The sequence below is a fragment of the Belonocnema kinseyi genome, chromosome 1 (genome assembly GCF_010883055.1).
Source record: "Belonocnema kinseyi isolate 2016_QV_RU_SX_M_011 chromosome 1, B_treatae_v1, whole genome shotgun sequence".
Taxonomy (NCBI): Eukaryota; Metazoa; Arthropoda; class Insecta; order Hymenoptera; family Cynipidae; genus Belonocnema; species Belonocnema kinseyi.
The window spans coordinates 171,867,578-171,873,695 of NC_046657.1; positions in this window are offsets into that span (position 1 = coordinate 171,867,578).

Here is a 6,118-nt window from a genome sequence, read left to right on the forward strand (position 1 = left end):
TTAAAGTTCTATTCTTTGGCTTTTTAAGAATTAGAAATAATTATTTATCTTTAAAATGTTCTGTCTGACATCCGCATCGCATCCGCATCCGCGGATGTCAAACTCTAAAAATCCGCATTCGCATCCGCGGATGTCAAAATTTTCGCATCCGCAACAACCCTGGATATAAGACTTCATGTAAATAGTTGTAAATAATTGAGCCTTCCGCGATCAAAACAGGACACGCTCGAAATGCCTTGGTTTCAGTTGGCCTCTTGCTTATTCTCGTTTTTGATTTTTTCGAATCGGATTTACAATTTTTTAAAGCATATCTTAATTAAAAGAAATTGAAAATCCAACTTAAAAAAAATCAAGAACGAGAATAACGAAGAAGCCAACTGAAACCAAGGCATTTCGAGTGTGTCCCGTTTTGATCGCAAGAGGCTCAATTGTATATAGTAAGGATAACATTTAAAAAAATATATATGTAAGCGGTTGTAAGCAATGGAAGTCATGTAAACCCTTAGGGGACACATTATGAATAAAGAAGAAGTACATATGAGTCACAAAAATCCAAAGTAAAGAGTATATTATGAACACAAAAGTATTTGACTAAAAAGGTTGAATTTTATTCATTCAAAACATATAATGGAGAATTACAATAATCGGATAAGGAAATATTTCTTCGAAAATGAAGGATGGTAAACAATTTTTTGTTTTTCGAAGAATTTTCATGTTTCGGTAAGCACTACACATCTGATTTTGGCTTGTTCATTCAGAATAATCTCTAATACTTCTTTTGAATAAATAGATATCTTTTGATATTTCATCCGTTCTTGAAGCCAAAGAATGTAAAAGAAGATAATCATTTCAAGTACTTTAACTAAATAATATCAAGGTGCGTCGCGCTAGCACCATCAAAACGGAATTTGAATACTTTCTTTATGCCAAAATTTTGTGCTTTTTTTGTGCTTTTTTGGGCACCGATGTCGGTTTTAGGGCTATTTCGGTTTTTTCCAAACTCCGACTTTCGGTGGAGGTGCTGGTCACCAGCACCTCCACTAGGTTCTCAAAAACTGCAAAAATTCATTTTGAAAAAACAACCCCTTTCTTTAAAAAGCTACTCTTAAAATAAAATACGCACTCAAACTAAATTTAAGCATATTATAATTTTGTGCTTTTTTCGGCTCTTCAATCATGCAAAAATTAATTTTTAAAAACCAACCCCTATCTCATCATTTAAAGAAGGTGCCAAAGTCCAAAATTCTGGCGCGGTTAATTTGTTTATTTCATCCAATTTTCTGTAGTGGAGGTGTTGGCCGCCAACACCGAAAGCACCACAGTCGGTTTTTTGAAAAAAAAAACTAAAAGAGCCCAAAAATCGGCATCGGTGTCCAAAAAAAGCACAAAATTATGGCATAATGAAAATATTACAATTTCTTTGCGGTGGTACTGGCAATACGCACCTAATATATCATTCAATGACAAACAGAAACGCTTTTTAACAAGGAAAAGATAAATTATTTAAAATGGTGTCATTTATTATTTAATATTATATCCTTTCAACGTTGAACTTCAATGGGATCATTAAAAATTGGCCACAGATAATACAGAGTTACAAGCTCATAAATAACTCAAAATTGTATACAAATGAAATATTGGATTTATTTTTTGACAAATTCAATGTAAGAACATTTCAAAAACTTCACCAAAGAGGGAATTTGAGTATTCAAAACAGTTTCAAGTTTGAGAGAAGCATACCTTATCTTTTTGAATTAAAAGCCTCAAAATTGAACTTGGCGGAATTTCAGTGAATAATAAGAAGGCACAAATAACACGAAAAAAATAAACATTTGTAAGTAGATAATTGTAAGTATCATTTTTTTTCAATAAAGGACTTCTAGATAATTAAATATTTAAAATCTTTCCATTGTAAATTACAGGCATTTAGGAAATTGGTGATTTCTAATTTAAATGTTTTAATATAAAATGAGAAAGAGTAGAGCGATTTAATCAAATTAAAATATTCTCTAATTTATAACTCATCAAATTGGAATCAAAATGTAGAAAAATATGTTTTTAAATATTATATCTAACTTTAATTTTGATTGAATTAACATAAAATAGACTCTCACAAGCAGTATTTTCACAAACCACCTTCTCTCACTATCTGCTAAATACGTCTCCGAGATATTTCCCGCCAAGCCTTGGGGGCGTGGCCTTGGTAAGCGGGCGCTGAATATAAGGGTACGTTAACGAGCACCGGGCGCTGTATGAAAGTCTATTGTTTTCACATATTATAACACTATGAAGAAATTAATTCGGATTTTTAAGTATAAAATTTGTAATAAAACAATTCGTGTATCTGCGGCTTACTAAATGTATAAACTACACTGCAGTGTCAAATCTTTCTTTCCTTATAAATTTGATGTACTTTTTAGAATATTCGGTATGGTGTACTATTTAGAGAAAAACAATTTAAAACAGAATCTACAATAATTGCTGTGATTTACTTCAAATTAATCCTGAATCAGTTTTCCAGAAAATTTAATTGATAGGTACGTCATTTTATCATAATCATCAGAGAATAAATATTAATAAATAAATAAATTATTATAAATTAAATTAAATTAATAAATAAATAAATCAGAAAAAAAATATTCATGTTTTGAGACCCTCTAACCCGAAAAACAGGTTTTTACGAATGTTTCTTTATTTCTTCCTGTATGTATGTCTGTATGTCGTTATTAAGGTCAAGTTCGTTATGCAGCTATTTTGGATGAAAACTCAAAAAGTTAAAGCATTCAGAAAATTATTAATACCATTTTTTTTTTAAATTTAAAAATTCGATGGGCGGCTATTCATAGTACTAAAAAAATTCAAACAATTTATCCGCATGACTTTTTTTGATAAAATTAACATTGTCAGAGTTACAGCAGTTTCAAAATACCCCAAAAAATCGAAAATTAACATTTTAAGCCAAACCAAGCACTACGAAAAAAAGTAGACCAGGGAAAGACGTTGATTTTTAAAGGCTCGACAAGATTATCATAACAATTTTTTGAATTTGTTTAAAAAATCAAAAATTGACATTTTAATCACACAAAAAATAAGGCAAAATAAAAAATTCTATTTTGCGGTCAAACTAATCAAGAAACCAAAAGAGATTATTAGACAAAAAAAGTCCACTTAAAAAGGATCTGCAGATTTGTTATAAGCCACTTTTCGATCGAATACAGTGTATTTGTTTTGTTTGTAAAGAGCAAAATTGAAAGCAAAGAATTTAAATGTTTGGACAAACAAGAGAAGCTACAGAAATAACGAGTACACAAAAGTTGCTCTTTTAGAAATAGATCAAGTTTTGTCATAAATTATATAATAATAATTCTTAGATAGTAAGAGTAGATTTTCTTCTAATCGTAGAAAATAAGATTAAAACTAAAAAGAAATTAATTTTTGGAAAAACGAAACAAGAGGAGAAAAAAATTAAAAAGACAAGAGTTGTTCACCGAAAAAGATCTACAAGTTTTGCTATAAACACTTGTTATGTAAATATATTAGAAATAAAAAAATTAGCTTTTAGGAAAAACGACACAACTACAATTAAATTTTATTTGACATTATGTTTGGCCTAAGTTATGGCTAGAAATTTTCATCGAACTACTTTACGCCAGGATTGAGTATTTTTAGCTTAAATCTTGAAAAATAAAAATAATAGTAAACAATTTAATTTTAGGAAAAACGACAAAAGTTTCAATAAAATTGTTAGTAACAATTTTTTATAGAAATTATATGAAAGTATACATTTTTCAGGATAGCTGAAATTTTAGAATTGTGAAAAATAAGGAGCCATTATTAAAGTAACCATAAAAAATAAAATTTGTACATTATTTTGCAATATCTAAATTAGAAATGGTACAGAATTAAATATATTATATATTTCATATAATAGTGTCGAACATAATGTAGAAATATTTACATTTTAGTTAAAATCGAGTGCCAAGCAGAAAGCACGTGATGAGAATGTGTTTACTAAAGCCCAAGAAGGTTTAAGAAAAGAGAATTCACAATTACCAAATTACAGTTGTAAATGCTTTGACTTTTAATTTCAAAAGCTCTTTGTACAAGATTTGGAGAAATACAAAAAGCAAGCGCGTAGTATAAGGTAAATACATAACTGAGCGCGAAGCGCGAGGCCATGTGTTAAGAATATTTTCTTTAAAGTTGAAGAATCTTTAACAAAAAAGAATGAACAATCATTAAGTTACAGTTGTAGAGGTTTGACTTTTAATTTTGAAAGGGGTTTGTACAAATATGGGAGAAATAAAAAAACAGAGTGCGAAGCACGAGAACCGACAGTCACACCTAAAGTTGCAAGCCGCGCGCGCAGCGCGATGCGGCCATGTGCTCGCACTGCGAGCATTTTGAAAAAGTAATAATTATACCATCCTGAGAGTTAGATATTATTTTTTTTATATATTCCAGTTTGATATGTTTTATTCGTCGGTACTATATTTATTTTCAGGGTTATATATAAATGAAAATTTCAACTTAATTACCCTAAATAAATAATTTAATAATTTACCTTATTCCAACTACATAATGCAATTGAAAAAGTTGGCGAGCAGAGGAAAATTTTATTTTTTACGAAATTTCTTAAATTGATTTACCACTATGAAAAAGTTTAATCATTAGGCTAATTTCAAATATAAAATAATATGCTTGAAATTTTCCTATTTAGAAACAGGACCCCTTAAAATGATACAGTGAAAAACGAGATCTCCAGTTTTTACATTGTAGGATGTCACTACAATAATTGGAAGAAAAATGTCTTCATTTAGATGGTTATGGAACCTATTGAATTAGACGGAATTCAAAAATATTTAAGGAAATTCAACTAAAGCGAATCCTGGATTTAATGTCGTTTTTGAAACTGAGGCTGACCATAAATCGAGGGACTCCGAGACTAAGCAGTCAGGGGCACATGATCCGTTTCCCGTGTATTTTACTTCGTGATAAAAAGTATTTTGCAAATTGTATTTCTGATGAGGAGACAAGGCTAAACTAAGTCTTTAGCAAAAATGTGATAGGAAGTTTCCTGTTACACGTTGGAATAAATATGTTTTCTGCTTACGTACTGAAAACGTTTGCAGGTCGTTGAGCATCTTTTTTAAAATGAGAGCCTTCTCTCTCAACCAAATAATGACAAGAAATATTATACTGAATCATTAATTTTAAACCGTAGTTTTAAGTTTTGAACATTGCAACAATGACTTTGAAATATTAGTGTCAGATATATATTTCTGTGTCAGATGGTGCTGTTATCAAAATCAAAGACAAGCTCATTCAATCGCAGGAAATATTCCAATAATTCCCACGGGCTTCATTTAGCTTATAGCATCGGAGACCTATTGGTGGTCGACACGAGCTCGCCATCAGGCTTATTTACTATTTAAACGCGTGTGCTTTCCGCTTCGAGAATATTAGCGTAACGACATGGCGCAGTTACTCAGGTAGGCCGTTAGAGTACATCGCCTCACCACAGCGCTCGTATTTTGTCACCCCTATGTCAAAGATATTGTATAATATCTTTGCCTTCGTGGACACCATACATCCCCGGCAACTCCTCTCACCCAGACCCGCGTCTCGGTATCAATTCTTGGAAACCCTTAATCAGGAATCACTTAAGCAAATTTCTACTGTAATTGCGTCGCCGAATTCATTTCCAGTGAAGCGTGCATTCTTAAGTCACAGTATCCTTTCCGCAAGAAATATTTTGATTTTTAAATGATTTAAGACGACATGTATTCAACCGATTTCATGATAAATTTCGTTGACAAAGTTATCAGTATTTGAACTACTAAAACGGGTGAAGCCCTTTATCAAGAATATACAGACGAAAATTTTTTAGTCTTGCAGTTCTTCTCAGACATTTCAAATTCGATTTTCTCAAATACACCGAATTTGTTTGTCTTTAATTTTTGAAAGTTTTTACTTATATGGTCCATGCATATAATGAGATTTTACTTTGTGCCCAAGTCACAGCTTCCTCCTTCGATTAGATAAGCAGCCCTATATATTTGAGGGCTTCAGGGCCACTAGTTTAGTTCTAATCTTGACTTTACTCTGTAACCAACGA